The following is a 21363-nucleotide window of genomic DNA, read 5'->3' as shown; positions in this document are numbered from 1 at the left end:
CTGCAGCACCTCCACCTGGTTGGCTATTTCATCCCTACAAACTCCTTTACGTCCCTATCCCCTTCCCAGCTCCGGTTTTTCAGGACTCCTTTACACTCCTAGCCTTTTTAACTATTTGCAGTCATTCTGTAATCTGTACATGTATTGTGTAAGTATGCTTACTGTGGGACGTGCAATGTGTGATATGATAATTAATGTTAACAATTAAGACAGGAATAAGTGAACTTTGCTTTGCTTCCTCAGTCATGCATGTCAAGAAAAAGTGGGAAATTATTATCAATGAAACCACCATACCTGGTGAATTTATTGTTGTCAGCAAATTCTGACATTGTGAAAATAAATGTGTTTCTCTCTGATAGAGTATGATTTCTGTAGAGAAATGCAGTTTCCACACCAATTTAGTAAATTTGGGATAAAGCATCAATATCACATAACTTTTTGTTTTTGTTTCTCTGTCTGTAATGCTTCTGTGTGTATGCACTTGTGTGTGTGGGGTGCATGGACACATGTGTGTGCATGCCTGTGGAAGCCAAATATTGATGTCAAGTGTCTTCCTTGATTGCTCTTCATCTCGTGTTTTATGACAGGGTCTCTCACAGCTAGACTGGCTGGGCAGTGAGTTCTGAGATCCTGTGGCTTCCACCCTTCTCTCTGCACTAGGGTTACCGACAGGCATGAGAATGATATACATTTTCATATATGTGCCAGAGATCCAACAAACACAAGTTCTCATGCTTGTGAGGCAGACACTTTCCTGAGTTGTCTCTTCAGCTCTCACTGAGCTTTTTACTGTAGACATGGTGCCTAAATGTGTCCCCCAAGCAGATCGCCGTATATGAGCTGCAGTAACGTAATTATTCCTTGTCTTAACAATAACTCCCCAAATTGGTGGACAGAATTTCTAGAGGCCAAGAGGAGAATATTTTATTTAGAATGATTTTGCTATAAGCCAATGTCTGCCCTAGAGCAGTCACTTGTGAAAGCTGTAATTTGTTGTATTTTCTGGAAATTTCCCTTTCTTAAAATGTATAAAATATTAATGTGAAATGAAAATAATGTAAAATTGATCAACTCATCTACCAGCTAACACTACAACTAAAGACCTAAAGTGACACCAGACAAGTGAATAGCTCTTAGTAACATCATGTTGGTTACAGTCTTTCTGAAATCTCTCAGAGGCTCTGCTCTTCTGGTTCTTATTCCTTTTTCTATTGTCTGCCCAACCCTCATAATTTTGCTTACCACCTCTAGATCCAGTCTTATTCCTCACAGTGTGTTTGATTTTTTGTTTTTAATGTTAATCACTATGGACCTGGTCATTGTGCTTAAAGATTCCCACCCATTTCTGGTTCCCAGGATTCCAAGACTGACAAGTCTTATAAATTGATAAAAAAAAATAGTTACTTATTTTTGATAGTGCAGAGCCCCTAAGTTGATAGAATGGTGCCTTTCATAGAAATCTTCTCTGACTTGCCCCATTTCCCCCCAGTTCAGGCAACCTTGTGTGTACACTTCTATGGAATTCCAAGGTTCAATTTATGAAGTGTCGTTTCATCTAAACTTCAAGAGAGACTCATGGCAGTTATGTCAGTTCTCATCTGTCTGTTATAATCATATTCTTTATTCCTTCCCAAGCTTCTTATCCCTATGGAGCATCTCCAAATCCACAGCTCTGTTAAATGTGATTTATTGCCTGGGAAGCAAGTCCTAAGAGTCGCATGTCAAGACCAGAAAAATGAAATGAAATGAAATTAAAATGAGCCCATTGTTTATTATAGCATCATTTGAACATCTGAATACAATGCATGAACATTTACATATGTCTATATATAGTTATTTGTCTAAACCTACACACACACACACACACACACACACACACACACACACACACACACACACACTTATTGTTGATTTTAAGTATAAGTTTCAGGTGCTAAAAGTGTAATTGTGACATGTACATTATTTAACTGAAACGAAAAATGTTGCAACTGTTAAAATGCATTTCAGCTTTTCTTCTCACTATGTCTCTTTATAAAATGTTTTGCCTCAATAACTGACTACTGTTTAGTGGTTTTGGAAATCTTATATATTATCAAGGGAGTTGATTTTCTCTTTCTACTATGTAGGTAATGAGGAAAAATTCAGGTTGTAAGACTTTGTGTCAACTACTGGTTGATACTGAACCATCTCTCATGCCTAAATACCTTTAAGCTTTTACTCAAAACCTTTACCTAGTTAAACATTTGATATCTCTATTTGATAGTTTAATAACCTTCAGTTCCAAAGGCATCAACTTGGGCTAAAATATAAATAAACTTTGCATACTAAATTGCACTTACCCAAAGCATTTTCTTTCTTTCTTTTTTTCAGACTCTGCTGCAGTGGACCATCTCTAGTGCAGTATTGCATCTAACACAGGAAAAGAGGATGGCAGCCTGCCTGTGCATTTGCACCACTCCCACCCAAAGTACAGCACACTTCTACCTAGGCTACTCTCTATTCCAGTTTCCTCACACTTCAAAGAAAGGTAGAAACTAGAGGGGCTCACCAGAGTTTTAAAACTTTGGTCTAACAGTTTTGCTTTGCTTTTTGCCAAAAGTCAACTTTCATCTTGAGAAAACAGAGAGCACACTATTTATCTGGCCACTGATGATTGCTTTGTTCTTACTGTTGTTAATAATTTGAAACAGGGTCTATTATAACCCAAGTTGGCCACAGACTTACTTATGAACCTGAGGATGACCGTGACATTCTGAAAGCAGGGATTACAAAATTGAGCCACCCCATGGCTATGGCTGCTTCCCTTAAATCCAGTTTTGTGATCTTCTTCCTCACTGTGTATTCAACTCAACCCTCTGTGCCTTGTTTAGTTGCTCCCACCTACCTTTTAACTATCAGATTAAATTAGTTTTTCCCCCAGGAAATCTTGACTTGTTATCACATCTGGGAATCTGAGAAAGGGCAGCCTGCTGTGTGTTTTCAGAGCACCTTGTATTTTTTTTGACTGTTGCTAAATTTAAAAAGTTAGACAAATTACACTTAGCAACTTTATCTCAGGAAAAAAAAAGATTCACCAGTTGGATAGTGCTCATCCAAGGGAGCTCTATTCTATAACAAAGGTGATTTTTTTTCTGTGCATGTGACACACATGCATGTACACACACACACACACACACACACACACACACACACACACACACACATTCAGTCATCCATGCCTCCATCCTTACATCCATATATCCATACATCCATACATCCATACATCCATACAGCCATACATCCATACATACATCTGTCTATCTCTATAACATCTATATAGTATTATGTAGCACTTTAATTATATATTTAGGCTACAATTTAAGTAATAGGGATTTGAAGTATAGAGGCAGATTTAGGTCAAATTTAACTAAACACTATTTATCACAATGCTTTGTAATTTGCAGTGATAATTATGTATTTTTCTCAGTTCTAATTCCCCAAATCTTGCCTACTGACAGGCTTATGAACAAGCTTACCAAAGGTTATTAAGTGAATGAATGAGTGTTTATAGATTCATATAGCTCCTTCTTTAAAGGGATATAGATAATTCATGAAATATAGATTTATTTTTACATCCATTTTCTTCTTGTAACCATGATGTACATTACATGAGTTATTCTTTCAACAGTTTTAAAACAGTAGTCCACTAGGTCATAATTTATTTTTATTCTTTTATTCATATTTTATTTTATTAGTAAGTTTTAAAAGTTCAGTCAATCCCCAGACAATGTATGATAATAACCTAGAAATTTGGCTATGAGTAGTAACGAATTCACTTTCACTAATAGTAGGTGGCAAGACATAACTATGTAGGGAACCAGTTACATCTATTTCTAGTTTGATTCTGAGAATTGCAAATAGTAATTACATAGAAAGTTCTCTTCAGTATGTCCCTTTTGTATTTGTGTCTGAGGTAGAACATGACCTTGAAGGTAGCCAAGAGGAACAGTCCTTTCCTTAAGTGCTTGTTATATTAAATGGTGTGTATGTGGTTTTTTTTTTTTTTCACTTCTCTTCCCTCCCAGGTAAAACCTGACCCAAGACTGTAGCAGCTTCTTAAGTGACTACTACACAATCTCCACAAAAGGTATTAAGAAACTGAAAGAACAAACAAACACAATCTCTGAGGTTCCAGGAGTGACGGTTTATGACTACTCCTGGAGAAGTTCTGCTGAAAGATGGACCATACCCATCTTCAATGCCAGTGAGAATCATCTTTACAAAATCATTTTCACACTTTTTCCTGATTCTATACCTTGGGATCCCTCTGATTTTAAGAGGTCTTGTAATTATAATGGACCTATTCAGATAATTATTCAGAATTGTTCCTGTATTTTAAGCTGTTTTAATAACTTTCACTTCATCTGCAATGTTAAATGTTTTTACCATGTAAGGCAATGTATTAACACAATCCAAGGATCACTACACAGAGAGCAAGCAGAAAAAGGGTCCGACTGATTCAGCCTATGGTACAAGATGTTTGGTCCTCAGCTTTATATAGAATATAATGCTAGAGCTATTATTTAACATAGTCTACGAACATTCCCTTTGATATAAGTCATTCTACTTTCTTCTATGGGATAAAACATAAATTGCAGGATGTAGCTAATTCATAGACTATAATTCAAAACATTGATAGATCTAAGTCCTATTGATGCTGCTAAAGTGAAATTGGCTTTGTAGCATAAAATGACTCATTTCACCTCAGCTTCCTAGCTATCACTCATCTTCCAGTTAGTTTCTCAATATTTTTAAGAAGTCACTATAGGACACAATTCTTTGCAATCTATTATCTTAACAATTCTACAAACCTAAGAAGCAATAGCAATGTTCCTAATATCCTGTGACAGAATTATTTTATCCTTCCCTATGATGTAGAAGCTGGTGGCTGTTGTGGTAGTATATGAGGATGTGGTAGTATATGCCTCCAGTTCTTAGACTTGTTTCCATTACAGAAGTACAGCCTGACTGCAGCAGAGTGTGTTTATAAATGATGTGCAAGTTAAATTCTTACTCCGGTGGTTTCAACTTCTTTCTGCACTTGATAGTAGAGAAGTTCCATTTGTGGATTATGAGTTGGGGCTTGAGACCCCCCAAAGACACTGAGGGACAGCAGTGTCTATTAGTTTCATACACACAACTGTGCCATCTCTTTATATGTAAAAATTTTAATGTGTTTCAAGATACCTTTAATCATCAAATCTTAAAGTCAATTAAAAGTTAATGTAATGGTATATTATTAAGAAAGGAAGCAACTTGTCAGCTTCTAAAGATAAAGACATTCATCTAATAGGCTGAGAGGGCAATGCATTCTGGTAACCAAGAATGCAAAGTACAGAGCTTCTTTAGTATCTCAGTACCTCCTACCTGAATAAACTCAGACAGGGCCAATGTTTTCTCCTTAGAGAAACATGGGAAGAAATTATGAAGCATCATATGATATTTAGCAGGATGAGACACAATCTAATCTATATAAAACAGCTGTCTAACCAAAGGACAAGTGGTCAATATAGGGGACACTGTCTAGCCACAACTTAGGGGAAAAAGGCTAGAAGCAACCACTCAAATAGTGCCACATGTGAGGAACAGTGATGTAAGCTTATTTTTCACTGAGTTCTCAAAATTTTAATATTGCCTACTAGTTCACACTAATTACCAAGATTTGCAGATTATGATGTTGCTCCTCTGATCCTGAGAAGTCTGCTAGCTACCAAGATAAAGCATCACGCTGCACAGTATCATGCTCTAATAATGTCATCTGTGCAAGGTAACAAGAGACACAATAGAGCAGTAGTCATCCGTTGTAGGAACTCTGGGAAGTTCTGGAAAGATCAAGGTTTTCCTTAGAGCTTTAAACATGATAGGAATTTGACATTTACAAATGGAGAAGTTGTTGCTGTGAAGGTTAAATGCTTGTGGGAGGAGATAAAATATTCTTAAAATAAAAGGTAGAACATTTATAAATGGTAAAATAACATCTAGATTTTGTTATATTTAAGATAGAATGAGTGCATCAGCATCAATGAAGACTGTGATGGAATGGAGGTATGATTTTTGTGCTGAAGTGAATTGAAAATGAGGGGAAAGCAGAAGAATCTGTGGGGAGAAAATTCCTATGTAAGTTTGTACCTGTGCAAGAGTGGGGTTGAGGTAGGGAATGAAGGAGCTACAAAGATAATTAGGCGAGTCAAAGCCAAAGAAACAGTGTTTATGCTTTGGCTGACATGTACATGTTAAGGAACACAGCTGTGCTAAACAGCAGCCGGTGATAACATGTTCTTCATAAACAGCTTACGATCACCATCTGATAAACATGACACAATGTGAAAGAAGATGAGCCCCTGGTGCTAGTATGTGGGGAAAGCTGTGCTTTGGTTTAGCATCCTCATGTTGGGGCTATTTTTAGAAACCCTTTAAGTTTTTAAATAGAATTTCAACAGAGTTTCAATATAATGTCCCAAGCTTTGGGAAATCTTTCAACATAGGTAGGCTACACTCATTGTCCATAACATTTGAGCATGTAAATAATAATTAAGTTTCCTCCTTACATGGAAGTGCTGTATTTGAAATGCAGATTTTCATTCTATCTCATTTTAGGTTTTTTTTTTGTTTTGTTTTGTATATGAAAGGATGTGCCAGATTTTTCAGCATTCAAAATCTATGTGACAAGTTTTCTAACTACAACAAGAATAAATATCAGTATACTCCATCTTAGAACTCCAATCCTGCTGAGTACCAAGAAGAACTGCTGGCTGCCAACACTAGCAAATTTAACCGTATGTTCTTTGGCACAAATAGCTAACAGAGCCACATATGTGAGCCAGTAATAGAAAACTGCTTGCTCAACTTAAAAAAAAATCAATTATTAAATAGCAAACAAAACTTCAAATTACTTTCACATGAATACAAAGGCAAAATTATGTGTATTATGTAAAATCTCTTTTTCAAATGTAACAATTACCAATTGATTTGTGGGTGATATTAAAATATAAGCCCACTCTTGCTTCTGACTGACTGTGGAGTCTTACACTGCCTTCAGAAACTAATAGACACTGATTCTTTAATAAGTTCTCTTCCTTATCACAGTATGTCTTCCAGGGTGACTGTTCTAGTGTTGGTGATTTGGGATCTTCCAAAGCATAAATAATATGGATTAAACTGCATATTCTACAAACAAGATAGGAGGGAGCAGAGAACACTTCTTAGTTTGGGATGTATAATAGTTGCAAAGGATTTTTAAAAACCAGTTACCTCTACAGTTTTGAAACATGCCATAAAGAGAAGTACGTGTGCGAGGGTGTGGGGGTTGTTAATGTATTTTAAACATAAAGCCATGCATGACTTCCTTTCATCATTAATATGCCTGCATCCTAGTCTTTATAATATGAAGATAAGTCCACATTTCTCTTAAAGCATTATGAATATTTAATAATCTGATAGGTTATATAATGTCCATAAATTAAATTCCCATGCACTATTCATTTTTATGCACTGTAGCTATTTATGTTTTTATCCTCACTACTGCCAATTAATGCTTTATATGTGTGCCACAGCAAATGTAACAAGCTGGGTGCCCCAGACACATATAGCAACAATTCCTTTCATTTCCATTCCCACAGGAAAGGACAACATTCAGTGAGCTTTCTCAGTCTTGATGCCTGCAGCTGCAACCAGCACTGAGTGTCCCAGATGAAACCTAGTGAGTCTCTAGGTCCCATTCTGGTTAAAGCAATCTAGTTTTCTCTCAGAATTTAGGGATCATCCTCTTTGGATCCTTCTTCTACCTCTGACTGTTCTTGCCTGAGGCAATACTCTGGCTTTCTAGCTGGACAGGATAAAAAGGCCTTAGGTATAAGCTGAGTTAAAACATTCTCTTTTGGACTTTGATCAGGATGAAAACAAGGTAACCGGAGGCAGAATTCCTCAGATGGTTATTTGGAGAGAGATGAACAGGTGTGAATCAGGTTGTTTTCCTGGTACATTTTGAGAATGAAGCAGTCTAATTGCAGCAACCTCAGTGAGTGGAAAATGTAACTGTCCTCATCAGATGCTGGCATCAGCTCCAGGGAGGAGAATTGTGTTGCAATAGAAAAGTGCCTCCATTTCTATGGAGATTTTGGGGTTGTCCTCCAAATCCATTTTTCTTTCTCTTGAGGTATATTGCATATATGTATTGAACATCCTTTCTATACCAGGAACTAGCTTTCATGACAAAAATAAAGTAGTAATATAGTAAAATAAATATCCTTTATTTTATGAAGTTCATAGTCCAATGTGATTGTAACATGGATTTAAAAAATTATTTTAATTAAAAAAAAAAACAGCGTCAGATATTGGGGTGAAAGCTGAAAGATCAGAGAAACAGAACAAGCCACAGCCAACTCCTCATCGAATCTTGTTTCCACAAATCCTCTGACTGAAAGCCTCTGAGTCCTCACCCCTGAGGGTCTCAGTTGAACTCCTGCTTAGTTCCTGTCTCCTCACACCTTATATACTGTTCTCCACCCAGCCATGTCACTTCCTGGTATTAAAGGCATGTGTGCTTTCCAGGCAAAGGCATGAGATCTCAAAGCTGAGATTAAAGGTGTGTGCCACCATGCCTGACTCTCTTCCCAGTGTGGCCTTGAACTCACAGAGATCCAGACGAATCTCTGCCTCCCAAGTGATAGGATTAAGGGTGTGTGCCACCACTATCTGGCTTCTATGTCTAATCTAGTGGCTGGTTCTGTCCTCTATTTCCCAGATAAGTTTATTAGGGTACATAATATATTGGGATACACAATATATCACCACATGTGATCATAACAGATTCTCTCATAAGCAATCATATTATGAGCTATGATGGTGTTGTGTGGACCTTGAGACTAGAAATCAGAGTGGGCTTTCTACATTGCAGACAAACAGGTGGTATTTGTACTAATATCTACAGAATGAATATGGCCCAAGTAAGGAAATCAGAGAGAACAGATAATTCTGAATATAGAGATTTTATGCTGTTATTATCCTAACCTATTATTATACATAATAGGTTGAACTACATGAGCCCGTCCTTAATCCATGATTGCCTGTGGATAGGTCCAGTCACATGCCAGGCCAGGGTAGGCAGCCATCGCCCCTGTGAGTTCATGTTTGCAGTTACCATCATGCCTTCATCATATCATTTCACAAATCTTTCTCTATCTCCAGCTCTACATCCATTATGCTTTTTCATCTGAAATGTTCAATAAGCCTCAATACAATGTTTTGTTTAGGACATAGCCCAAATCATCATTTTTCTAAGCTTCTTGAATAGCCATGAGTCTCTGCATTAAACCACCTCTCTTGGCAAAGAGAAGCTCCTCTGATTAAGGATGACAGCAGCATTTGTCTATGGGAATAACATAAAGAATTACAATATAGTTTGGTGAAAATGCCAATGCAGCTAAACTGTATAGCAGGTTCCCCTGGAGTCTGAGATCTTCCCAGTCATATTTATTTTATAAACGGTGTTTACAGAATGAGGCATGTATCCCCTCCTGTGGAGCAGATTTCAAACATACTCCAAGAACAGTTGGTTACTCCCCGTAACAGTTACGTCACTATTGCACCCATGGGCATGTTTTACCCTGCAGGTTGGCATAGTAAGTTGAAAGGTTAATAGCTTGGGAAAACCACTGATGACTTCTCTCCCCAGCAGCCTGAACAGTCACCTTCTGGCACTATGAATACTAGCCAGAAGAGAGGTAACTACTGGATTCTGAGATAAGGGCAGTTACTGAATTTAGTTGTGTGACAAAAGTTGAATCTACCAGGCTAATGATAGTTTTTTTTTTTTTTTTTTTGGTTTTTCGAGACAGGGTTTCTCTGTGTAGCTTTGCACCTGTCCTGGAACTCACTTGGTAGCCCAGGCTGGCCTCGAACTCACAGAGATCCGCCTGGCTCTGCCTCCCGAGTGCTGGGATTAAAGGCGTGCGCCACCACCGCCCGGCAATAGTTTTAAACCTGTGGTTACACAGTCTTGTTATGCCACAGGGTCACAAAACAAAATAAAATGCATGAATATAGGAAAGAGACGTGTGTGGAAGATGGGGATAAAAGTAGTTGGAGGGAGAAATAAGAGTATGTGGGGCAAGAGTAACAGAATATATTATATACATATATGAAACTATAAAGAATAAACTTAATCAATAATAAAAAAGAGAATATATTATGAACTGAAAATAATTCATAGTAGCTTGAGCACAGGGATAGACTGGATACAGGCACTGTTAAAATCACATCATACATAACACAGTTCAATCATTAACTTTTGAACACAGAAAACTCACTGTAGCTTTTTAAGGACAGAAATAAAATAATCAGATTGATATTTAAGATTATTTTTAAAATTTGAATACTGACCAATTAGAGGGCTACTGTAATAATCCAGAATGGATAATATGTCAGAGATAAGCTGATCGTGATAAAACTAAAGAGGAGAGAAGGATTTTTAAATGTAGAAGAAATTATTTGATGAGATGAGAGACAGTATTTCAAGGATAACTTCTCAATTACAGGCTTGCTACTAAGTATCACTTTTCATTCTTGTCAAATAAATGACAATACCATTTTTCTTGATTGTGAGTTCAGATTTTAACAAGCAGATATTGAGATATTTCTAAGGGCCTAATGCATATGGCAGAATTCTGTTGTTTAGTTTTATAAATGAAAAGTCTGAGTGTAGAAAAATCTGTGAATTGTTTTAGAGATGGGAATTGAGGTAATTCAAATGGATAACATTTCTAAGAATACAGAAAAATACAAAGGAACTAGGTCTAAGTCTTCAGATATTCCCAAAGTCGTTACTTTATATTAGTCTACATAATGTTTGCAACAAACTTTCTAGAAAAATACATTTTTCTATTGTATGGATAAGCCAACACAAAAAGAGATTATGAAACCAGCCCCAGGTCACACATAACTGGTACAGCTAGGCCATTCAGGAACTCAGGTCCAAAAACTAACCATTATCATGCCAAAGGTCTTTTATAAAGATGGCAAAGGATTCTAGGTTACACATAACAAGGTTTAGGCTCACATTTGTTTATGCTCCTTAGACCCAAAAGTCCCAGTCCAACATTCACAAGCAACCAAGATTATAACATAAATGAAATCTAGCTAATCAATATGCTATAAGTATATACATAAAATCTACAGATTTATTTCCAAAAGTAGAAGGAATATACAAATCTGCTGTGGATATCGCTTTGTATAAATAAACACTGATTGGCCAATAGCCAGACAGGAAGTATAGGCAGTACTAACAGAGAGAAGAATTGAGGAAACAGGAAGGAAAGTGAGAGACTGCCTGGAGCCGCCACCAAGACAAGGAAGATGTAAGGTACCGATAAGCCACAAGCCACATGGCAAAGTATAGATTAATAGAAATGGGCTAAATATAAGAGTAAGAGCTAGACAATGTTAGGCCTGAACTAATAGCCAAGCAACTTAAATAATGTAAGAGTCTGTACGTTTATTTTATAAGTGGGCTCCAGGACTGGTGGGACTTGGTGGGAGCTGGAGAGAAATTCTCCAGCTACACAAATCTCACTTGGGGTTCAGCAATTCAGAGTCCTTTTGTTTTTCCAGAGAATCCACATTTGGTTCCTTAGCAGCCATGTCCATTGGCTCACAACCACTTTAGTTCTAGGGAATCTGATCCCCAATTTCTTCCTCCAGATATCTATACACATACCGTGTACATCCACATAAACATATATACACATAACTAAGACAAAAAGGTCTTTGAAATATCCCATTCACATTTTACCACTATTATTGTTAAAATAATATTTGGATGCATAAAATAGATGAATAAAATTAATTTGGGGATGACAAGATGGCTCAGAGGGTAAAGGCATTTGTTGTCATGCCTAAGACCATGGTTTAGATCTGGGATCCACAATAGCTAGAGAGAATATATTCTTTTGAGTTGTCTTCTGAACTCTACAAGCGTGCCATGGCAGGAGCATACTCCATATAAACACACGGAGTCACTAATGTGATAAAAGTTTTTAAATTAATTTTACTTCATTCTAGGAAGTGTGGCTATCTTATGTAGCTCACATTATTTCCCATGGGCTAACACTAGGGGATAATTTCCCCATCTGTTATCTACATTAACCTTAGATAAGCAAGGCCAAGCATGCAAATGCATACTTTGGCAAAGAGGTCTGTTCAAACTGGAGCTCTATGCTGGTCATTTAGGATCCAGGCCCTCGGTGCTGTTTCTATGGTTACCTTGCCTTTGGAAGAGAAGTACTTTACAGTCTGAATGCTAAAGGTTTCCCTCCTCTGGCTTTATATAACTTCACACTGGTTTTATATCTGTATTTTTCAATTTTTCCTATTTTTTTCTGAGATTCCCGACCTCACAAAGTTTTCATTCAGTGATTCTCAGGAAGAAACACATTTAAGAATCACTTGAGCAGGTTTCTCAAATTATATAATCTCATCATCATAGAAATTATATTCCTTGTCCTCTTTGAGGAACTAGTGAAATAAGTTGTTTATTGAATGATAAACTTTAAACTACAATCACCAGTCCCCATTTATGTTCAAACTCTTCTAGCTTTGAGTCTCTCCAACATTGTTCACTCACTCACTCACTCATCACTCACTCATCACTCACTCACTCACTCATCACTCATTTACTCACTCAATCACTCACTCACTCACTCGTCACTCACTCATCACTCATCACTCACTCATCACTCACTCACTCACTCATCACTCACTCACTCATCACTCACTCACTCATCACTCACTCACTCATCACTCACTCACTCACTCACTCACACAGGGCTCCATGTTTGCCCCTGTGTTTTAGATTCTGAAATGCTGACATCATCCTGCTATGGAAAGCTCACTAAATGGAGGATGGTAACTTAACTATGGGACCTCTGGCAGGAGTAGGTACCTGCTTACAGAAAACATTTCCACAATCAGCCCAGAGAGTTCATGACATCATTCCAGGCAGATCTGAGAAGCTTGTTTCCTTAAAAGTAGCAATATACTGGAAAACCCACAAAAGGAAACTGATGGTACTAGAAAAATAGACATAACTAATTTGATTCTTTCTTGTCTCTTAAAGTTAATCTGTATGTTGGAAAGCCTGTGGATACATTAGAGTATTCTGCAGATAGCTATATGAGATAGCACAAAGCAGAGCTTAGAAGTCAGGGAACTTTATGTCTTTTACCTGTAGACTGGAATGTACTAGTAGCCAGAATAAATGAGATAACATAGGTAAACTACGTGGAACAGAAGATCTCTATAAATCTTAGCCCTTTTTCTGAAGGAACACTTATTTATTTCCCCAAAGGTTTTTTTGCTTATGGAAAGAAATAATTTTCTGAAGAACAACTGTGGATATTTAATTTACTCCTCTAATTATTATTTGGGAAACAGGTTGTAGAAATACATTCTCTCAAGGAGACAAAATTAGGACACTGGTTACAGTGTTTCTCAGTTACAGTACATGAGTGTACCCACAAGAAAATAAAGGTTGATATTCTACTAACTGCTAATTAGCATACAGCTAATATCCTCAGAATTTGAATAATTCTGCTGAAGTGTTTCTTTTTTTTTTTTTAATTTATTTTGCAATACAATTCAGTTCTACATGTCAGCCACGGATTCCCTTGTTCTCCCCCCTCCCATCCCCCTCACCTTCCCCCCAACCCCCCCCCCCCCCATTCCCATCTCCTCCAGGGCAAAGCCTTCCCCACAGACTGAGGTCAACCTGGTAGACTCAGTCCAGGTAGGTCTAGTCCCCTCCTCCCAGGCCGAGCCAAACAATCCTGCATAGGCCCCAGGTTTCAAACAGCCAACTCATGCAATGAGCACAAGATCCGGTCCCACTGCCTGGATGCCTCCCAAACAGATCAAGCCAATCAACTGTCTCACCCATTCGGAGGGCCTGATCCAGTGGGGACCCCTCAGCCATTGGTTCATAGTTCATGTGTCTACGGCCATACCACCCTGAACGCACCCGATCTCGTCTGATCTCGGAAGCTAAGCAGGGTCGGGCCTGGTTAGTACTTGGATGGGAGACCTGGAAGTGTTTCTTACAAGCAAGCAATCGAGTAAACTGAAACTTTTTCAACCCATAGGTTGCCAGCAAGCTATTTCACTTGTTCTATTTCAACAATATTTGACTTAACTTAACTTATACTATTGCCTCTCCTTATTTTTCTCCACTTCATTAATTGTTAGACAAAATTGTTGTTTATATTGGAATTCTGACATGAGTATGACCTATGCATAGGAACCTTTTCAAAGATCTCAAAGCCAGGATAGGGGATAAGGCTAACAGTAAGAGCATTGCTGACACACATATCTCACCACTGCTGCAGTCTGGAACAATAGCAGCATTCCAATTCCATGTTCATTTCCAAGTTTAGCAAATTTCACTTGATACCTGCTTCAAATCAAGTTCAATGAATGAAATACAAAACAAAAATTTTATTAGAACGAGTTAAAGATCTAGTAGTCAGCTTTAAAATACACTCATTCGAAAATATTAAACTCTCATGAAAACATTTAATATACTTATGCTGAAATTATTTCCATAATCTTCTGGGTTAAGAATGTTTCAGTGGAATTATGTTGCAAAATGCTCATTAATGAACTCAACTTCCAACAAATTAACTTTAATTTGAATATCTTCAAGTTCCCATATCCAGAGATAGGTTTGTAAAATAGAGAAATCTTATAAGGAATATCAAGTTGTCATTTTAAATGTAAAACTATGTTCCTGGGATGGGGATGTAGCTCAGTGTTAGAGTTCTTGCCATATATACAATTCTCTGGCTTACATTCTTAAAATTACAAATTTTCCTTTATTTGTATTTGCTGAAAACACTCTTGCTTCCATGGTTAATTTTCTGAAACTGGCCATACTATGGTACCCAGATGTCTTGTCAAACATTTTTCTGATGTTTCTTTGAAGGTGATTGTTACATGAGAGTCATATCTGAAACAGTAGCTTTGATTCACATTTTCCCTAAAAACACATTGCACCTGTCAGCAAAAGGCCCTTCTGAGAGCACCAACAGGGACCTTCCTGAGGTAGGAAGGGCTAAACCTTCAGATGCCATCAGACTTGAACTGCAGTTCCTCAGCCTACTGGCCTTTCCCATCAGATTTTAAACTTGTGCTGCCTCCACAATTGAGATATATCTTCAAGATGAATAATTCTTTTGTAACTATATGCGTATATTTCTCCAAGTAAAAGTAATAGACTTAAACTTCAAAATGGGAGGAGGCCGGCCCCCAGCTTCCATCTTGCCCGGACTTCCCTTTTGGAGCACAGGTGAGTGCCCTAGCTTGCCCCGGGCCCCATCCCTGGGCACCAGCCACTCCAGGGAAGACCTGCCCAACTTGGCCCCAGGATCTGGCCACCGGGCAGGTTCCCTTCTAGCCCCACCAGGAAGGATCCCCTTCTCCAAGACCCCTGGCAGACCCTGTAGTCTCCACGCCCTGCCCCCACGCCCATCAGCCTGAGCCCCAAGCCTCTTCCTGAGACTTAGAGGCCGGCCCCCAGCTCCCATCCTGCCCCGGACTTCCCTTCTGGGGCAGGAGAGAAAGACAGAGAGAGAGAGAGAGAGAGAGAGAGAGAGAGAGAGAGAGAGAGAGAGAGGGAGAGAGGAGAGAAAGAGGAGAGAGAGAGAGGAGAGATCCTGCCCTGGACTTCCAATTTGGACAAGAGAGCTCCCATCTGGACAAGAGAGAGAGACTTCCTGAATCTGTCAGCTCTCTCTGAACCAAGTGTGCTGATAAGGCCAAGAACGAACCACAAGGAGATGGGCAGCCGTCAAGACAGAAACATATACAACAAAATGAATAACAATACAGCATCACCAGGACCTAGCCCTCCTCCAACACCTAGACCTGAACATCAGAAATTAGAAGAAGCAGAAGAAAACAGCCTTATGAATGACATCATGAAGAAGCTAGAGGCTTGTGTAGAGGAAAAGACAAAAAAATGGGAAGAACGTTGTAAACAACTAGAGGAAAGGGCAAACAAATTAGAAAAAATCAATAAAGTCCTGGAAGAAAACAATAAAGTACTGAGAGAAAATCAAGAAAAATCAATGAAACAAATGAAGGAAACAGTCCAAGACCTGAAAAGGGAAATAGAAAAAATGAAGAAGACACAAACAGAGGGAATGCTGGAAATAGAAAATCTGAGTAAACGATTGGGAACTTCAGATGCAAGTATAATCAACAGAATGCAAGAGATGGAAGAGAGGATCTCTAGCATTGAAGATACAGTAGAAGACATAGATTCATCAGTCAAAGAAAACACTAAAGCCAACAAAGTGATGAACCAAAATGTCCAAGAAATTTGGGACACCATGAAAAGACCAAACCTACGAATAATAGGGGCCAAAGAAGGAGAAGAATACCAACTCAAGGGCACAGGAAATATATTCAACAAGATCATAGAAGAAAACTTTCCCAACTTAAAGAAGGAAATGCCTATGAAGATACAAGAAGCTTATAGAACACCAAACAGACTAGACCGCCAAAAAAAGTCCCCTCGCCATATAATAATTAAACAACTAAACGTACAGAATAAAGAAAGAATATTAAGAGCAGCAAAGGAAAAAGGCCAAGTGACATATAAAGGCAAAACCATCAGAATAACACCCGATTTCTCAATGGAGACTTTGAAAGCCAGAAGGACCTGGACAGATGTAATGCAGACACTAAGAGACCATGGATGTCAGCCTAGACTAATATACCCAGCAAAACTTTCAATCACCATAGATGGAGTGAACAAGACATTCCATGACAAAGCCAGATTTAAACAATACTTATCCACAAACCCAGCCCTACAGAAAGCACTAGAAGGAAAATTCCAACCTAAGGAAGTCAGATACACCCTCGAAAACACAGGCAACAGATAAAGCCACAGCAGTAAACCCCAACGTATAGAAGTACACACACATCACCACCAAAAAAATAACAGGAATGAACAATCACTGGTCATTAATTTCCCTCAATATCAATGGAATTAATTCACCTATAAAAAGACATAGGCTTACAGAATGGATACGAAAGCAGGACCCATCTTTCTGCTGCATACAAGAAACACATCTCAAATTCAAAGATAGACACTACCTAAAAATAAAAGGCTGGGAAAAGACTTTCCAATCAAACGGTCTTAAGAAACAAGCAGGTGTAGCCATCCTGATATCCAGCAAAATAGACTTCAAACTAAAATCAATCAAAAGAGATCAAGAATGGCATTACATACTCATCACAGGAAAGATCCACCAAGATGAAGTCTCAATTCTGAACATATATGCCCCAAACACAAGGACACCAACATATGTAAAAGAAACATTACTAAAGCTTACATCAAATATAAAACCCCACACATTAATAGTGGGAGAACTCAACACCCCACATTCACCACTGGACAGATCTCCCAAATTGAAACTTAACAGAGAAATAAAGGACTTAACTGATGTCATGACTCAAATGGAATTAATTGATATCTACAGAACATTCCATCCTAACAAAAAGAATATACCTTCTTCTCAGCACCCCATGGAACCTTCTCTAAAATCAACCACATACTTGGCCACAAAACAAATCTAAACAGATACAAAACAATTGGAATAACCTCCTGTGTTCTATCAGACCACCATGGTCTAAAGTTGGATTTCAACAACAACAAAAACTACAGAAACCCTACAATCTCATGGAAACTGAATAATACCCAACTGAATCACCAATGGGTTAAGGAAGAAATAAAGAAAGAAATTAAAGACTTCCTAGAGATCAATGAAAATGAAGACACTACATATCCAAACCTATGGGACACTATGAAAGCAGTATTAAGAGGGAAATTCATAGCACTAAATGCCCACATAAATAAGTTGGAGAAATCTCACACTAGTGACTTAACAGCACACCTGAAAGCTCTAGAACAAGAAGAAGCAAAGTCTCCCAGGAAAAATAGACGCCAGGAAATTATCAAAGTGAGAGCTGAAATCAATAAAATAGAAACAAAGAGAATAATACAAAAAATTAATGAAACAAAGAGTTAGTTCTTTGAAAAAATCAACAAGATAGACAAGCCCTTATCCAAACTAACCAAAAGACAGAGAGAGAGCATCCAAATCAACAAAATCAGAAAAGAAAAGGGGGACATAACAACAGACATTGAGAAAATCCAGAGAATCATCAGGTCATACTTCAAAAACTTCTATTCCACAAAACTGGAAAACCTAAAAGAAATGGATAACTTTCTGGATAGGTGCCACATACCTAAGTTAAATCAAGACCAGAAAAACTATTTAAATAGTCCAATAACCCCTAACAAAATAGAAACAGTCATTAAAAGTCTCCCACCCAAAAAAAGCCCAGGACCAGATGGTTTCAGAGCAGAATTCTACCAGATCTTAAAGAAGAGTTAATACCAATACTCTCTAAATTGTTCCACACAATAGAAACAGAAGGAACATTACCAAACTCCTTCTGCGAGGCTACAATTACCCTGATTCCTAAACCAAACAAGGATACAACAAAGAAAGAGAACTACAGACCGATCTCCCTCATGAACATTGATGCAAAAATACTCAATAAAATACTGGCAAACAGACTCCAAGAACACATCAAAACAATTATCCACCATGATCAAGTAGGATTCATTCCAGGGATGCAAGGGTGGTTCAACATACGAAAGTCCGTCAATGTAATACACCATATAAACAAACTCAAAGAAAAAAACCACATGATCATCTCACTGGATGCAGAAAAGGCATTTGAAAAAATCCAACACACCTTCATGATAAAGGTCTTGGAGCGATCAGGAATACAGGGAACATACCTAAACATAATAAAGGCAATTTACAGCAAGCCAATAGCCAACATCAAATTAAATGGAGAGAAACTTAAAGCAATTCCACTAAAATCAGGAACGAGGCAAGGCTGTCCGCTCTCTCCATACTTATTCGATATAGTACTTGAAGTTCTAGTCAGAGCAATAAGACAACATAAGGAGATTAAGGGGATACAAATTGGCAAGGAAGAAGTCAAGCTTTCCCTATTTGCAGATGACATGATAGTATACTTGAGCAACCCCAAAGATTCCACCAAGGAACTGATACAGCTTAAAAACACCTTCAGCAACATAGCAGGATACAAGATCAACTCAAAAAAATCAGTAGCCCTCCTATATACAATGGACAAAGAAGCGGAGAAGGAAATCAGAGATACATCACCCTTTACTATAGCCACAAATGACATAAAATACCTTGGGGTAACACTAACCAAGCAAGTGAAGGACCTATATGACAAGAACTTTAAGTCCCTGAAAAAAGAAATTGAAGAAGATCTCAGAAAATGGAAAGATCTCCCATGCTCATGGATAGGCAGGACTAACATAGTAAAAATGGCAATCTTACCAAAAGCAATCTACAGATTCAATGCAATCCCCATCAAAATACCAACAGAATTCTTCACAGACCTGGAAAGAATAATACTCAAATTCATATGGAAAATCAAAAAGCCCAGGATAGCCAAAGGAATCCTGTACAATAACACAACCTCTGGAGGCATCACGATCCCTGACTTCAAGCTCTACTATAGAGCTACAGTAATAAAAACAGCTTGGTACTGGCATAAAAACCGACATGTGGACCAATGGAATCAAATTGAAGACCCTGACATTAATCCGCACACCTATGAACATATAATTTTTGACAAAGAAGCCAAAAGTGCACAATGGAAAAAAGAAAGCATCTTCAACAAATGGTGCTGGCAAAACTGGATATCAACATGTAGAATGTTGCAAATAGATCCATATCTATCACAGTGCACAAAATTTAAGTGCAAGTGGATCAAGGACCTCAACATAAATCCAGCTACTCTGAACCTGCTAGAAGAGAAAGTAGGAAGTAGTCTTGAACGCATTGGCATAGGAGACCACTTCCTAAATAGAACACCATTAGCACAGACTCTGAGAGAAACAATCAATCAATGGGACCTCTTGAAACTGAGAAGCTTTTGTAGAGCAAAGGATACAGTCAACAAGGCAAAGCGATAGCCTACAGAATGGGAAAAGATCTTCACCAACCCCACATCTGACAGAGGACTGATATCCAGAATATATAAGGAACTCAAGAAATTAGACATCAAAATGCCCAACAGTCCAATTAAGAAATGGGCTATAGAACTAAACAGAGAATTCTCAACAGAGGAAACTCAAATGGCCGAAAGACATTTAAGGAATTGCTCAACATCCCTAATCATCAGGGAAATGCAAATCAAAACAACTCTGAGATACCACCTTATGCCTGTCAGAGTGGCTAAGATCAAAAACACTGAAGACACCTTATGCTGGAGAGGATGTGGAGCTAGGGGAACTCTCCTCCACTGCTGGTGGGAATACAAGCTTGTACAACCACTTTGGAAATCAATATGGTGCTTTCTTAGAAAATTGGGAATCCATCTCCCCCAAGATCCAGCTATACCACTCTTGGGCATATACCCAAGGAATGCTCAACCACACCATAAGAGCACTTATTCAGCTATGTTCATATCAGCATTGTTTGTAATAGCCAGAACATGGAAACAACCTAGATGCCCTTCAACTGAAGAATGGATAAAAAAAATGTGGTACATATACACAATGGAATACTACTCAGCAGAGAAAAACAATGACATCATGAGGTTTGCAGACAAATGGATGGATCTAGAAAAAAATCATCCTGTGTGAGGTAACCCAGACTCAGAAAGACAAACATGGTATGTACTCACTCATAGCAGGATACTAGATGTGGAACAAGGATGACTTGTCTGCTACTCACATCACCAGGGAGGCTACCTGGAAAACAGGACCCCAAGAAAGACACGGGGATCGCCCAATGACAGAGAAATGGAATGAGATCTACATGAACAGCCTGGATATGTGTGGGGGTAGTGAAAGGCGAGGGTCGAGGGAAAGAGAGCTTGGGGGAGCGGGAGATCCCAGCTCGATCAACAACAGAGAGGGAGAACAAGGAATAGGAGACCATGGTAAATGAAGACCACAAGAGAATAGGAAGAAGCAAAGTGCTAGAGAGGCCCACAGAAATCCACAAAGATACCCACACAACAGACTGCTGGCAATGGTCGAGAGACAGCCCGAACTGACCTACTCTGGTGATGGGATGGCCAAACACCCTAATTGTCGTGCTAGAAACCTCATCCAACTACTGAGGGATCTGGATGCAGAGATCCATGACTAGGCCCTGGGTGGATCTCTGGGAGTCCAATTAGCGACAATGAGGAGGGTTTATATGAGCG

General features: G+C 38.4%; 1 protein-coding gene and 1 pseudogene across 18 annotated transcripts in view; one reads left to right on the top strand and one right to left on the bottom strand.

Moving 5' to 3' along the window:
* Positions 1-21363, bottom strand: part of Lingo2 (leucine rich repeat and Ig domain containing 2) — a 1194974-nt gene that overhangs the window by 868300 nt on the left and 305311 nt on the right. The gene's annotated exons all lie outside the window — the stretch shown is intronic.
* LOC128098136 (uncharacterized) lies at positions 14023-14128 on the top strand (annotated as a pseudogene).

Source organism: Peromyscus californicus, unplaced genomic scaffold (assembly GCF_007827085.1).
Source record: "Peromyscus californicus insignis strain IS unplaced genomic scaffold, ASM782708v3 Scaffold_5__1_contigs__length_169319896, whole genome shotgun sequence".
NCBI classification, from domain to species: Eukaryota; Metazoa; Chordata; class Mammalia; order Rodentia; family Cricetidae; genus Peromyscus; species Peromyscus californicus.
The sequence above is the reverse complement of the archived record's forward strand: the minus strand, read 5'-3'. Positions and strand labels throughout refer to the sequence as shown.